The sequence below is a fragment of the Rana temporaria genome, chromosome 9 (genome assembly GCF_905171775.1).
Source record: "Rana temporaria chromosome 9, aRanTem1.1, whole genome shotgun sequence".
Taxonomy (NCBI): domain Eukaryota; kingdom Metazoa; phylum Chordata; class Amphibia; order Anura; family Ranidae; genus Rana; species Rana temporaria.
In genome coordinates, this window is record NC_053497.1 from 88,798,184 (window position 1) to 88,812,781 (window position 14,598).

Below are 14,598 nucleotides of genomic sequence, written 5' to 3' on the forward strand. Positions count from 1 at the left end.
CCCCTGCCCCAAAGCACCCACCCCCCCCCATGTTGAGGGCATGCCGCCTGGTACGGTTCAGGAGGGGGGGCACTCGCTCGTCCCCACCCCTTTCCTGATCGACCGGTCTGCGTGCTCGGATAAGGGTCTGGTATGGATTTGAGGGGGACCCCCACGCCGTTTTTTCAGCGTAGGGGGTTCCCCTTGAAATCCATACCAGACCTAAGGACCTGGTATGCTCTTGGAGGGGGAACCCGTGCTGGTTTTTTTATTTAAAATTTGACATCGAGTTCCCCTTCCTGGAGGCGACTTCAAGTCTTGTTGTAAGTCGCGTTGTGATTCATACTGAAGTCGTGTTCAAGTTGCCTCCCAAAGTCGCGCTGAAAGTCGTGTTGCCCCTGTGTGAACCGGCTCTAAGGAGAATGTTTATGTCACAAAATAATATCGTAAAGATGTGGTATTCGCTTATTATTATTAATTACACAAAAATTGTTATATCTACCTCTACTGCTCTCCTCAACAGACACCCCACATAACCTCACTACTGACACCAGGCAAACACTAGTGATATTAGAAATACTGGATAAACTTGGACAAATGTTTATCACTATCTATGTGACGGCTGGAAGCTGTTGTATGAAAAGAGGGTCAACAGGAAAATGTCTTGTGCCCATAATAATCATTGATAAACATTGCTTATTTTTCATCAATGGACTATTTAAATAAGAACTAACAGCTGATTGGTTGTTATGGGCAAAAAGAAAATGTTCTTCCTAGCACCCTTTTTATATGCAGCCCTGTGGGTTCTGGAAGTGCTCAATATATAGGACTATTCATTGCTTGCAGGTTCTCCCATCATGCTCTGTGTACCTCTGGGAATAGACCGGTGATTTGTCCGTTTTCGTTCTGCTGGGAATGATGGATAGCTATCCTACATTTGATGCTGTAAACTGCTTACAATTAATCACAAAGTGTGTTGTGTCAGTGTTGAAATCCAATCAGCACTGCACTTGATTGATTTTATTTACCAGACGTTACTATGGCAACAGCATTCTGCATTATGAATATGTAACACTCTGATGAGATGAGCATTTGATTTTTACAAACTGCTGAACTAGTACTTCCCAGTAAATGCTCTACTACTTCCTTTAGATATCCTATCTCTTATGAGCAGCATCTTCAGGAGCCCCATATTCTAGGTACTACATAAAGTCACAATGCACTTACCAATTCTTACATGTGGTGACTACATTAGTTTCCTTTTTCCACCTGTTGATCCTGCCAGTAAGTCTGTTATTTTTCAACTTCTTTTAATAGACCAAGCTGCCCAGCAAAAGTGACAGTTAAGGCTGCATTCACACCTGAGCGACAAAACGCCCGACGCCGGACGCTTCTGCCGCTAGAGGGGAGAATTCCCATTGCTGTCTATGGAGATGGTTCACATCTCATAGACGCCGAACGCCTGTCGCCTGAAAAAAAGTCCCGGACCCTTTTTTTCAGGCGACAGTGGCGTTTTCCCATTGACAGCAATGGGAAGACTTTTGAAAGAAAAAAAAAAAAATGAAAGTTTCATAATCGCGGCAAAATACGCCGCTACCGCAGAACGCGCCTGTCGCTCAGGTGTGAATGGACTCTAAAGGGTCAAGACAAACTATTTAATACGGACAAGGAAGGGATGCTTACAATGGTCAAACATTTATATAAAATCTTTATCCCAAAAAGGGAACAAAACTGTTGCTGTAACTGCATAAAGGTTGTTATCAGGAGTCCATCTTTAATAAGGCCCCATGCACACGAGACGCTGCTAAACTCGAGTTCAGAGGCATTTGGGCATTTTTTTCAACTGCCCCTGAACACATTTAATGTTATCCTATGTGTCCATGCACATGATCACGTTTTTTGGCATTTCAAAGCAGTTGGGTTTAGGGCCGTTTTTCCAAACCCAAAATTTTGGGTTCAGAAGCTTTAGCTTTTGCGTTTTAGACGCAAATCACGGCAAAACGCCGCTAAACGCGGCACAAATAGCTTGATTCTGAGCTTGGGGAGGGTCTACAGTGTTTTGGGGATAAACGCTGACAGCCGCAAATCGCGGTAAAACGCCGCAAAACGCCACGCAATTCGCGGCAAAAACGGGCGTTTTAAATGCCGGTTTTTGCCTTTGAAAAGCTGAGATTAGAGGCGTTTGTAATAGCGTCTCGTGTGCATGGGACCTTATTTGTTAGGTTCATCTAAATCTGCCAGTCCATCTAACATTCTATTTTCTCCCCAAATTGATAATGCTGCTCAGCAAGGGTGGCTCATTTACTCCTCCACCCAGAGTGAAGACACCCTACGATAGGTACGGTAGTGTGAATAAGTGATAGTGACGCGCTGTCTAGTAGCAAACAAAAAGTGATATAAGATCCACCAACTGGGTAAAGTGACCACTTGGGGCAATAAACTCTAAAAGAATGTGGGTATAAGGTATACCAAAATATAGCAACAATGTGAACCAACAGTGCAGTAGTATAAATGCTCAAAAGAGCATAGGGCAAACATACACAAAAACAGAAAACTATATAAATGTCCAATGAATACACATATACGTGAAAAAGAAAACACAAATGTAAGATAAAGTTGAGTAAAGTCTGATAAATGGTGATTCCAAGAAAAGCCAAAATCCAGTGTTTAGGGGAGCAAGATTCAGTGCAGACACCTCTTGTGGTACCTAAATGCTCACCTCAGAGCTATAGCACGGATAGCTCAAAATACCACAGGTGTATCCTCAATGATGCAGCAAGACTGGTATGTAGCTGGGGGAGGGCTCCACATCAGATAGGCATAAAACAAGGAAAAATAGCAAAGGGAAAATAGCATAATCCTGTAAGAGTACTCGAGAAAAAATAATAGATCACATATGCATGCACTCACATGGAGGCCATGAATAGTGGGTCTATCTCCAACAAACACAGAGTTCGTACACTGGTCCTGTCTGTGTTTCCTGGGTGTTCCTGAATGTTACAGAGTGTCTCTCTTCTGTTTCTTCCACCTCCTGCCTTGCCACGTAATGTCAAGTGTATTGCTCAGAGAGTTTGGGTAAAAGGAAAGAGAAGGAGACGCATAGTGCAATACCGCATAAAAGTTTAATGAAAAAAATGGAATAAAATGCACATTAAAACGAAGGGACAGTTCCAAAACACAAAACGAGCGGCGAGCTTGTCTCCCTGCCGTCAGAGCGTGTAGGATCTAGTGCTGGTGTGACGACACACGTAAGGGACCAGGAGCACTAGATCCTACAAACACTGGATTTTGGCTTTTCTTGTAATCACCATTTATCAGACTTTACTCAACTTTATCTTACATTTGTGTTCTCATTCTAGAAACATTAATGCACATAAAAGGTGTACAAATGTTTACACTTCTATGTAAACACTTTACAGACCATACTCACATTTTTATGCAGGAAGATCAGTACCCTTTGCAAAGACCTTAATACAGTAAAACCTTGGTTTGCGAGCATAATTTGTTCCAGAAACATGCTTGTAATCCAAAGCACTTGGATATCAAAGCATTTTTTTTACAGAGTATAAAAAGAGAAGAGAGGCGCCTCTAAGGCCCCGTACACACGACCAAACATGTCGGCCTTAGTGTAGCAATAAGTTGCTAAATGTTGTACCTTCATTAAATGTAACCATATTGCTACACTTAGAGGCTCCTCTCTTCTTTTTTTATACTCAGTTGTGACATGACGCTACTCTTATATCGAGACATCTGTTGTATATCAAGGGAAAATGTATTAAAACATTTTGATTGTCTTGCAAAACGCTCTCAAACCAAGTTACTCTCAAACCAAGGTTTTACTGTATACTGTTCTGCTTCTTCGACTATTTTGTCTTTTCACATATAAAAACATACAGATACACTAGTGCCATAGATAAAAAATACAATTTGTTAAAGTGGTGTTGCAATTTATAAATAGAGTAGTAACACCTGCAGTGTCTGCAAGCACTGGGTAATAACTTTCCTATCCATCTCTATCTCCCCCATGAGCACATTCATTCCAAACAACCTTGTGAAACAATGGCAGCTCCAAGTCACACATAAGGAAGGTCTCTACAGCAACCTGTGTGTCAGCCTGGCTTAACTCGTTCACTGCTTTACAATATACAGTTATGTCACCAAGTGTGACTTCCTAGTATAACAAATCATCCCGATGAACAACAAACAATGGGCGCTGTGTACAAATACCTTTGGGTAAAATCCTGCTGGGTTCCATTCTCCAAGATCACAAATGTAGATACTATTGGCATAATCATGCAAACTAAGCATAGGACATTTATTTAAATTCATCTGGATTTAAAACAATATGTGCACTGTGTAGCCGGCTTTGACGACCTGTGACCCCAGAGGGCCCTAATGCAGAAAGGCAATGCAAAATATAATAACCTGCAATATGCTATACTAGTGACCAATATAGACAGTGTATAAATATTTAACATAGGATGCTATGCGGGTGCGACCCCTTGTGACAACTTCCATGCTCAAACCTTTGCACACCGTCTTACGCTCTAAAACATTTCTTGCAAATAACACATTAAAAAAGGAATTCTTGGTCTTCCTTCATTGAAATACATGTTTAAACTAGCCAGCTGTGCCAAAGTGATCCCTCTCTGATTACCCCCCTACTCTTCCATATGTACAGCTTTAGGAACAATATATTCCTAAATAACCACGTAGGATATAAAACCACCAAATGCCTTTGCAAACCCAGATATAGCCTTATATAAGTATAAGTGACATCATCACTGTGCACAGGCTATGTGGATGGACCCATCAGGCTCCACCCACAACAGGCTGACTGTGTTCTGTCAAAATAGCCAACTCGTCAAAATCTCAAATCAAGACACTTCTGGTTACTCTCCAGTATCACTAATTGCAGATTTTGACGAGTTTGCACTTTTGACACAACACCGGTAGCTTATACACTACAGCAGGGGTGTCAAACTCAATTTCATCGTGGGCCGCATCAGCATTATGATTGCCCTCAAAGGGGCCGGTTGTATCTGTAAGATTAGATGTCCAGCACATCCCCTCCCCTTACATTAGATGTCAAGAGCCACCCCACCATCAGAAGTTGTGTCCCCCACTCTCCCTTACATCACAGTGCACCCCCCCCCCTTTCCTTATGCTGCTGCTGGGAAGAAGCTGGATGCATTGCTTGAAAGCTGAAAGTAAGGGTCTGGAGTAGGAACAGAGAAGGGCTGGAGCTGCAGGAGAGGTGTGAGGGCCACATGAAATGGCCTGGAGGGCCGGATTCGGCCTGCGGGCCTTGTGTTTGACACCTATGCACTACAGTATATGATATTATGTGTGGACATTGTTACTCTGCCCGCTACTAACCAACAACATGGCCGCCTCCAAGGCGGCGACAACGTTTTCCTCCGTAGCTGCTGTTCGGTCAAAACAGACAAGTTGTACACCGTAGTGTTGTAACAAAACAGCAAACTCATCAAAATCCCCAATTATAGCTGCTGGAGAGTAACCGGAAGTGACATGATTTGAGATTTTTTTTTTTTAATCCATTTTTATTTATTTGTTTTTCTTATTTCATACATAAATATGCCCAGTCGGCATCCGTTGCACTTCAATTGACGTAGATTATACAACATTTTTACATTCCTATTATGATCCACTGTGCGTTTCTATATCTTTATATCCCACCCCCTCCCTACCACCCCCCCTCTATCCTCTGCACTCTACATAGAGAATCTATCCATCACCAGTTTTGGTGGTGCGACACTCTCATCTCTCAATCAGGAGTACCAAATCTCCTCAAATTTGCCTTCTGTTTTCCTTCTTTTGTATGCCAGGTGTTCTCTACCCAGCAAGGAGTTAACATAAGCAATCCATTGCTTCCCTGTGGGGACCCCCGGGGCCATCCAATAACGTGCAACAAGTTTTCTTGCCAAATACAACAATCTTGTTATTATATAATACTTTCCCTTTGTATGCTCTCTAGGATCAATGCCCCCTAACAAGTATACTAGGGGATCCAATGGAACTGGTACCTGTGCCACTCTAGTGATATACTGTGATATTTCCTCCCAATATCTGTGAAGCTTTGGACATCTCCAAATCAGGTGTATGAAATCCCCCTGCTGCACCTTACACTTTGGGCACATAGGGGTGTCCCTTCTTCCCCATCTGTGTAGTTGTGGCGCTGTTCTGTAGGCCCTGTGTACAATAAAAAGTTGCGACAGTTTGTGGGATGCCGAAACAGACACCACCGGGACAGATTCAAGCGCCCTCTCCCACTGATCTCCGTCTATCTCTCCGATGTCTTCCACCCACTTCCTGCGACTTCTATGGGAGGCATGACTCTGAATATTTGACAACAATCCCTCATATATTTTTGTTATCAGTCCTCTCCGAGCTTCTGCCTGCAGAACCACCGTCATCAAACGTGACGGTGGAATCACCACCAGTGATCGTGTTTGTTGTTGTTTCTGTAGAGCGGATTCGGCTTGCGGGCCTTGTGTTTGACACCTATGCACTACAGTATATGATAATATGTGTGGACATTGTTACTCTGCCCGCTACTAACCAACAACATGGCCGCCTCCAAGGCGGCGACAACGTTTTCCTCCGTAGCTGCTGTTCGGTCAAAACAGACAAGTTGAACACCGTAGTGTTGTAACAAAACAGCAAACTCATCAAAATCCCCAATTATAGCTGCTGGAGAGTAACCGGAAGTGACATGATTTAAGATTTTTTGACGAGTTGGCTATTTTGACAGAACACCTGCAGAAAACAGCATTAGAAAAGCAGAGACAAAACCAGTCACCTTGCACAAGGAGCAGTGAGTGACCAGTCTTTGTTATAGGAGGCTCCTGCACAGGGGTAAAGTTTCACACTGGATTACTGCACAGATCTGGAAGAAATACACAAAACACACCAAGATTCAAGTAAGATTACACATGACGAATGTACTGAGACATAATTTGTTATCCCAGAGTTCAGCTTTAACCTCTTTCTGCCTGCCTCTGCATCCCTTTAACCGGACTTTTATGCCCGGAAGATTTACCTAAATCATATGACCATTGTGATTGGCTGTCACAGTGGTCACATGATCATGAGTGGGTCCCATTCATTAGTACAGTCTTTGACAGCTCGGTCACTGTGCTAGGAACGTGCACTGAGTGCACTCTCAGCACATAAACCTATGCCGCCCATAGACGCATATGTGTGGCATCTGGATGTTAAAGCTCACCCTCTTTACAGCCACACATATGTGTTACATGGGCATCAAGAGGTTAAAAGATGAACTCTAGGGGAAAATTAAAAACTACCCTTGCAGTGGGGCTCTACCCAAGCCGCAAGGGTTAAAGAGGAAGTAAACCCTGGTGGGTTTAACTTCCTCTTTTGTTCCCTGCAAAGTAAGAGTATAATGGGCTAGTATGCATCACATACTAGCCCATTGTGTGCCACTTACCTGCAAACAAAGACCGCGATGTCCCTGCTGGTGGCCAGAGTCGTGTGACGTCACTCCCGCACATGCGCACAGGAGCCGATGGTCACGGCACACTGCTGTAGAAACAGCACAATCGTGCCCTTTCTTTAGTGGGAATGCACCGATGAGGTCAGCGTAAGCGTATATGACAAATCTCCCAATCCGTGCAGGTTCAGGAGTTATTTCCAGTACCTACAGGTAAGCATTATTATAGGCTTACCTTTAGGTAAAAGTGGTATATAATGCTGCGTACACACGATCATTTTTCGGCATGTAAAAAACTACGTTTTAAAAAAATGTAATTTAAAACGATCGTGTGTGGGCTTCACATCATTTTTCGGGTTCTGAAAAACGACAAAAAAAATTCGAACATGCTGCATTTATTAACAATGTTTTAAACAATGTCATTTTTCGGGTTGTAAAAAATGATCGTGTGTGGGCTTAAACGACGCGAAAAACCCGCGCATGCTCAGAAGCCAGTTATGAGACGGGAGCGCTCGTTCTGGTAAAACTACCGTTCGTAATGGAGTAAGCACATTCATCACGCTGTAACAGACAGAAAAGCGCAAATCGTCTTTTACTAACACGAAATCAGCTAAAGCAGCCCAAAGGGTGGCGCCATCCGAATGGAACTTTCCCTTTATAGTGCCGTTGTACGTGTTGTACGTCACCGCACTTTGCTAGAGCATTTTTTTTTTAACGATCGTGTGTGGGCAACGTTGTTTTAATGATGAAGTTGGAAAAAACTTTGTTTTTTTCTAGAGGCTGAAAAACGTTGTTTTTTACAAGCCGAAAAATTATCGTGTGTACGCGGCATAAGGGTTGTAAAGGCAGAACGTTTTTAATTCATTCTATGCATTAAGATAAAAAACCTTCTGTGTGCAGCAGCCCCCCCTCAGCCCCCTAATACTTACCTGAGCCCCATCTAGATCCAGCGATGTTGCAGGAGTGTCTCGGCTGCCCGGGACTTCCTCCTCATTGGATGAGACAACAGCGTGGCGCCATTGGCTCCTGCTGCTGTCAATCAAAGTCAACCAGCCAATGAGGAAAGAAAGGGTGCAGGGCGGGGCTCCAGCTCTGTGTCTGAATGGACACAGGGAGCTGTGGTTCAGCTCGGGTGCCCCCATAGCAAGCTGCTTGCTGTGGGGGCACCCAACAGGAGGGAGGAGCCAGGAGTGCCAAGGAGAGACCAGAGAAGATAAGGATCTGGGCTGCTCTGTGCAAAATCACTACACAGGGGAGGTAAGTGTAACATGTTTATTCTTTTTAACGAAAAAAATAAATAAGACTTTAGTATCAATTTAATTGATTGTAAGCCTTTGTTTTTTTTTATAAAAAGTAGTTATACTGTTATGCCTTGTGCAATGGTATTCTCCCTCTTTTGGAGTCCTCTGCCAGAGCTCTCCTGTTCTCCTCCTGTGTGCCACCATAGCAAGCTGTTTCTTATAGGGACACACATGCGGGTGCGCTTCCAATGTGGGCTGTGTGCATACATAGACACACACTGAATTGAGGGCAGCAGCCAATGACTCCCACTGCTACCCTGTGAGAGCAGGTTGAGTGTAGAGAAGAACTGCAGATGGGCACAGCACACGATCAATACAGGACTCAGGTAAGTGTTAGGGAGGTAGGTCAGGGGAACAGGCAGTGAAAGTTTTTTCCCCTATGTTTATTAAAAGTCAGCAGCCGACATCTCAACTGTGGGCACCTGGCTGTGACAGCTTGCGGCTTTACAGCCGGGTGTGCACTGCACATGCGCGAATGCAGAGAATTAATTACGGTGGAAAAAAAAAACTTTATGCCGCGTACACACGATTGTTTTTCGGGTTGTAAAAAATGAAGTTTTTAATGGTCTTGAAAAAACAACGTTTTTTTCAACCCGATCATTAAAACGGCCTTGCCTACACACGATCGTGAAAAAAAAAATGCTCTAGCAAAGCACGGTGACATACAACACGTATTACGGCACTATAAAGGGGAAGTTCCATGCGGATGGCGCCACCCTTGGGGCTGCTTTTGCTGATTTTGTGTTAGTAAAAGTTTGGTGAGAGACGATTCGTGCTTTTCAGTCTGTTACAGCGTGATGAATGTGCTATCTCCATTACAAACGCTAGTTTTAGCAGAACGAGCGCTCCCGTCTCATAACTTGCTTCTGAGCATGCGCGTTTTTTTCACGTCGTTAAAGCCCACACACGACCATTTTTTACAACGTTTAAAACGACAACGTTAAAAACGTAGTGAAAAATTAGAGCATGTTCGAAAATTTTAATGCCCATTTTTTACATGAAAAATGCTCTGGAGCCCACACACGATCGTTTTTAATGACATTAAAAAAAATGAAATTTTTTACAACCCGAAAAACGGTCGTGTGTACGCGGCATTATGCCGCGTGCACACGATCATTTTTCGGCTTCATTTAAAATTATCGTATGTGGGCTTCAAAGCATTTTTCGGGTTCTGAAAAACGTAAAAAAAAAAATTAGAACATGCTCTATTTTTTCACGACGTTTTAAACTATGTCGTTTTTCGGGTTGTAAAAAATTATCGTGTGTGGGCTTTAACGACATGAAAAACCTGCGCATGCTCAGAAGCAAGTTATGAGACGGGAGCGCTCGTTCTGGTAAAACTAGCGTTCGTAATGGAGATAGCACATTCATCACGCTGTAACAGAAAAGCAAGAATAGTCTCTCACCAAACTTTTTACTAACACGAAATCAGCAAAAGCAGCCCCAAGGGTGGCGCCATCCGCATGGAACTTCCCCTTTATAGTGCCGTCGTACGTGTTGTACGTCACCGTGTGTGGGCAACGTCGTTTTAACCACTTCCCGACCTCCGCATGTATATGTACGTCCACAGAATGGCACGTACAGGCAAATGGGCGTACATGTACGTCCTTGCCTTGTAGCGCGTGGGGGGTCCGATCGGGACCCCCCCGCTACATGCGGCGGTCGGGTTCCCTCGGGGAGCGATCCGGGACGACGGCGCGGCTATTCGTTTATAGCCGCTCAGTCGCGATCGCTCCCCGGAGCTGAAGAACGGGGAGAGCCGTGTGTAAACACGGCTTCCCTGTGCTTCACTGTGGCGGCGTATCGATCGAGTGATCCCTTATATAAGGGAGACTCGATCGATGACGTCAGTCCTACAGCCACACCCCCCTACAGTTGTAAACACACACTAGGTGTACCCTAACTCCTACAGCGCCCCCTGTGGTTAACTCCCAAACTGCAACTGTCATTTTCACAATAAAGAATGCAATTTAAATGCATTTTTTGCTGTGAAAATTACAATGGTCCCAAAAATGTGTCAAAATTGTCCGAACTGTCCGCCATAATGTCGCAGTCACGAAAAAAAAATCGCTGATCGCCGCCATTAGTAGTAAAAAAAAAAAAAAATTAATAAAAATGCAATAATACTATCCCCTATTTTGTAAACGCTATAAATTTTGCGCAAACCAATCGATAAACGCTTATTGCGATTTTTTTTACTAAAAATCGGTCGAAGAATACGTATCGGCCTAAACTGAGGGGAAAAATTGTTTTAGATATGTTTTTGGGCGATATTTTTTATAACAAAAAGTAAAAAATATTGCATTTTTTTCAAAATTGTCGCTCTATTTTTGTTTATAGCGCAAAAAATAAAAACCGCAGAGGTGATCAAATACCACCAAAAGAAAGCTCTATTTGTGGGGGAAAAAGGACGCCAATTTTGTTTGGGAGCCACGTCGCACGACCGCGCAATTGTCTGTTAAAGCGACGCAGTGCTGAATCGCAAAACCTGGCCTGGGCATTTAGCTGCCTAAAGGTCCGGGGCTTAAGTGGTTAATAATGAAGTTGGAAAAAACATAGTTTTTTTCTAGAGGCTGAAAAACGTTGTTTTTTTACAAGCCGAAAAATGATCGTGTGTACGCGGCATTACAGTTTAGAACCACTTACCTTTAAAAGCAGTTTTACTTACCTTTTCTCTCACTTTCTTGGCAGCCGGTACCAAACTCTACCCTTGGACAATCTGGGTTGTGACCAGGCTGTCTGTGTCCTCATTTACAATTCAGGGCTGCTGGTCCTGCATTGTACGTGATGACATCAGAGCGTGACTGTGAGATGGAGTGCCAAAGAGAAGGTAAGTAATACTGCTTTTCAATGTTCGCCTTGACCAAAAGGAGCATTTCATGTTTGCCGTGCAGGGGAGCCCCACTACAAGGGTAGAATATAAATGTCCCCAGTACAGTGATACATGTACATAGAAGACCTATGTGGGGTAAACTTACACAGAAGAAGAGCAACAGATCAACATTTAACATGTATGAAAATATTTGCAAAACAAGGATTTCTTTGTTTTCTTTTAAACAAAATATTTACAGTCCAGAGTGTATAGCCAGGAACAGAGAGTGAACTGACAGTTCTGCTTATGGCTTCTTTATAAAACATCACCATTCCTATTTACCCGGCCATGCTGAATAAAATCAGTCAGAAATCCTTATCTCTGTATGTGTTCCAGGTCAGTGACACAAACTACAGATGGCCAGCATAACAGCCAGACAAATAGTATTTTCATGAGAAGAGCTCAAGAATGGAAGCCTCCACATCTCTCTCATGTTTCCTTACAGCAACCTAAGCTTCAGGCATCCTTAGACTTGTAGTTCTCCAATAAATGAAAATGTATGTATATATATTTTATTCTCTCTCTTAATAAGCGAAACAAATATTATGCCAATGCAGAGGATATTGTTCCACCATGCGACCATCAAAACCCCAGACATTGTTACTTCTCTAAAAAAAAGAAAGCAGGATGTTGCAGCAGAAAGTTTTTCTCGCTACTCTGAGAACTGTGATAATCCGAAGCCTTAAGATTTTACTAACCCAAGCCATTGTGAATTTCTCCCCTGCAACCAAGTCCATCAGTCCACCCCCCAGACCAATGGCAAGTGCCGCCAGCCGGGCCAATCCATGGATGCAGCTGGCTATCATGTCTTCCCTTACACACATATATAATTGACTCCATAATGACATATTCATCTAACACAGAGCTACTGGTGCAAAACATCATGGTGATCCTTATCGGTCCATGGCGAAAAGCAGGTTCATACCTATGTGGTGCTACAGCCCAGACACGGGACAGGTGGAAGGACAAAGGAGCAGGTGTAGTCACAGATCCATTCACAAAATCCTCCACTCCATCTCCTCCAGCCATGCATCTTCTATTAACCCCTTCACTGCACTGCAGCCCCCTGACAACATACAGTAATCAATGCACCATCCATTCCTAGTCTTGTCACTGAGCAGATCCTGGGTGCACTGCTCCCCAGAATGACGTCAATCCCTACTCCTGTCACTGAGCAGATCCTGGGGACACTGCCCCCACAATGATCCATCCATCCCTACTCCTGTCACTGAGCAGATCCTGGGTGCACTGCTCCCCAGAATGAGATCCATCCATCCCTACTCCTGTCACTGAGCAGATCCTGGGGACACTGCCCCCACAATGATCCATCCATCCCTACTCCTGTCACTGAGCAGATCCTGGGTGCACTGCTACCCAGAATGATCCATCCATCCCTACTCCTGTCACTAAGCAGATCCTGGGGACACAGCTCCCCACAATGATCCATCCCTACTCCTGTCACTAAGCAGATCCTGGGGACACTGCCCCCACAATGATCCATCCATCCATCCCTACTCCTGTCACTGAGGAGATCCTGGGGACACAGCTCCCCACAATGATCCATCCATCCCTACTCCTGCCACTGAGCAGATACTGGGGACAATGTCCCCACAATGATCCATCCATCCCTACTCCTGCCACTGAGCAGATCCTGGGGACAATGTCCCCACAATGATCCATCCATCCCTACTCCTGTCACTGAACAGATCCTGGGGACACTGCCCCCACAATGATCCATCCATCCCTACTCCTGTCACTGAGGAGATCCTGGGGACACAGCTCCCCACAATGATCTATCCATCCCTACTTTTGTCACTGAGCAGATCCTGGGGACACTGCCCCCACAATGATCCATCCATCCCTACTCCTATCACTGAGCAGATCCTGGGTGCACTGCTCCCCAGAATGACATCCACCCCTACTCCTATCACAGAGCAGATCCTGGGGACACAGGTCCCCACAATGATCCATCCATCCCTATTCCTGTCACTAAGCAGATCCTGGGTGCACTGCTCCCCACAATGATCCATCCATCCCTACTCCTATCACAGAGCAGATCCTGGGGGACACTGCCCCCACAATGATCCATCCATCCCTGCTCCTATCACAGAGCAGATCCTGGGGGACACTGCCCCTACAATGATCCATCCATCACTACTTCTATCACTGAGCAGATCCTGGGGGACACTGCCCCCACAATGATCCATCCATCCCTACTCCTATCACTGAGCAGATCCTGGGGACAATGTCCCTACAATGATCCATCCATCCCTACTCCTATCACTGAGCAGATCCTGGGGACACTGCCCCCACAATGATCCATCCATCCCTACTTCTGTCACTGAGGAGATCCATCACAATGTATGTGACCACACAGAGGATCAGTAAATCCTTGCTGCAGAGCTCCAGCTGTGTCCATAAAAACACACATGTGTCCATGCATGTATGGCTTGTAAAGGAGCCACCTGCCTAGTAGAAATGACTGCAGATAGAGAAGGTGTTCTCCCCAGAGGATGCTTCAATGTCACCATAGCCCCTTACCTTGCTGAGTGTGTGCTCTCCTCTTGTCGGTGCTCGCACTGTATGAGACTCTCCAATGGTGTCTGCTCAGCCCTTCAATGGCTCATCTGCTCTCCATGACACAGACAAGGAGCCGCTGCTGATCTTCCAGTCAGAGATGCTCCCGCTTCTTGTTCCTGCAGCCAGGCGGAAGTGATCCTTCCAGCTCAGTGTGATGACAGAAAGGCTGCTGCCACAGCCTCTGCTCACCTCCCTCCTTCCTTCCTCTCCTCAATGTCTCCTCACACTCATATCTATGGGGTTCCTCTTTACCAACTTCGATGTCTTTATTCTGTGTAACACTAAAAATACATTTCTACACTAGTGGTATCTTACTGTAAGCCATCATATGATTGTATTATGCTTCCTTATTTTGTAAACCCAATCTGTTATAGAATATAGAAACTGCAATA

The 14,598-nt window shown here is 44.5% G+C and overlaps 1 protein-coding gene across 1 annotated transcript in view; it reads right to left on the bottom strand.

The window, feature by feature from the left end:
- PAK3 (p21 (RAC1) activated kinase 3) overlaps positions 1–14,376 on the bottom strand; it is a 243,536-nt gene extending 229,160 nt beyond the window's left edge. The window contains exon 1 of the mRNA XM_040323877.1: positions 14,168–14,376. The gene's annotated coding sequence lies outside the window, so the exon portion shown is untranslated. The remainder of the gene's footprint in view (positions 1–14,167) is intronic.
- Between the last annotated feature and the right edge of the window lie 222 nt (positions 14,377–14,598).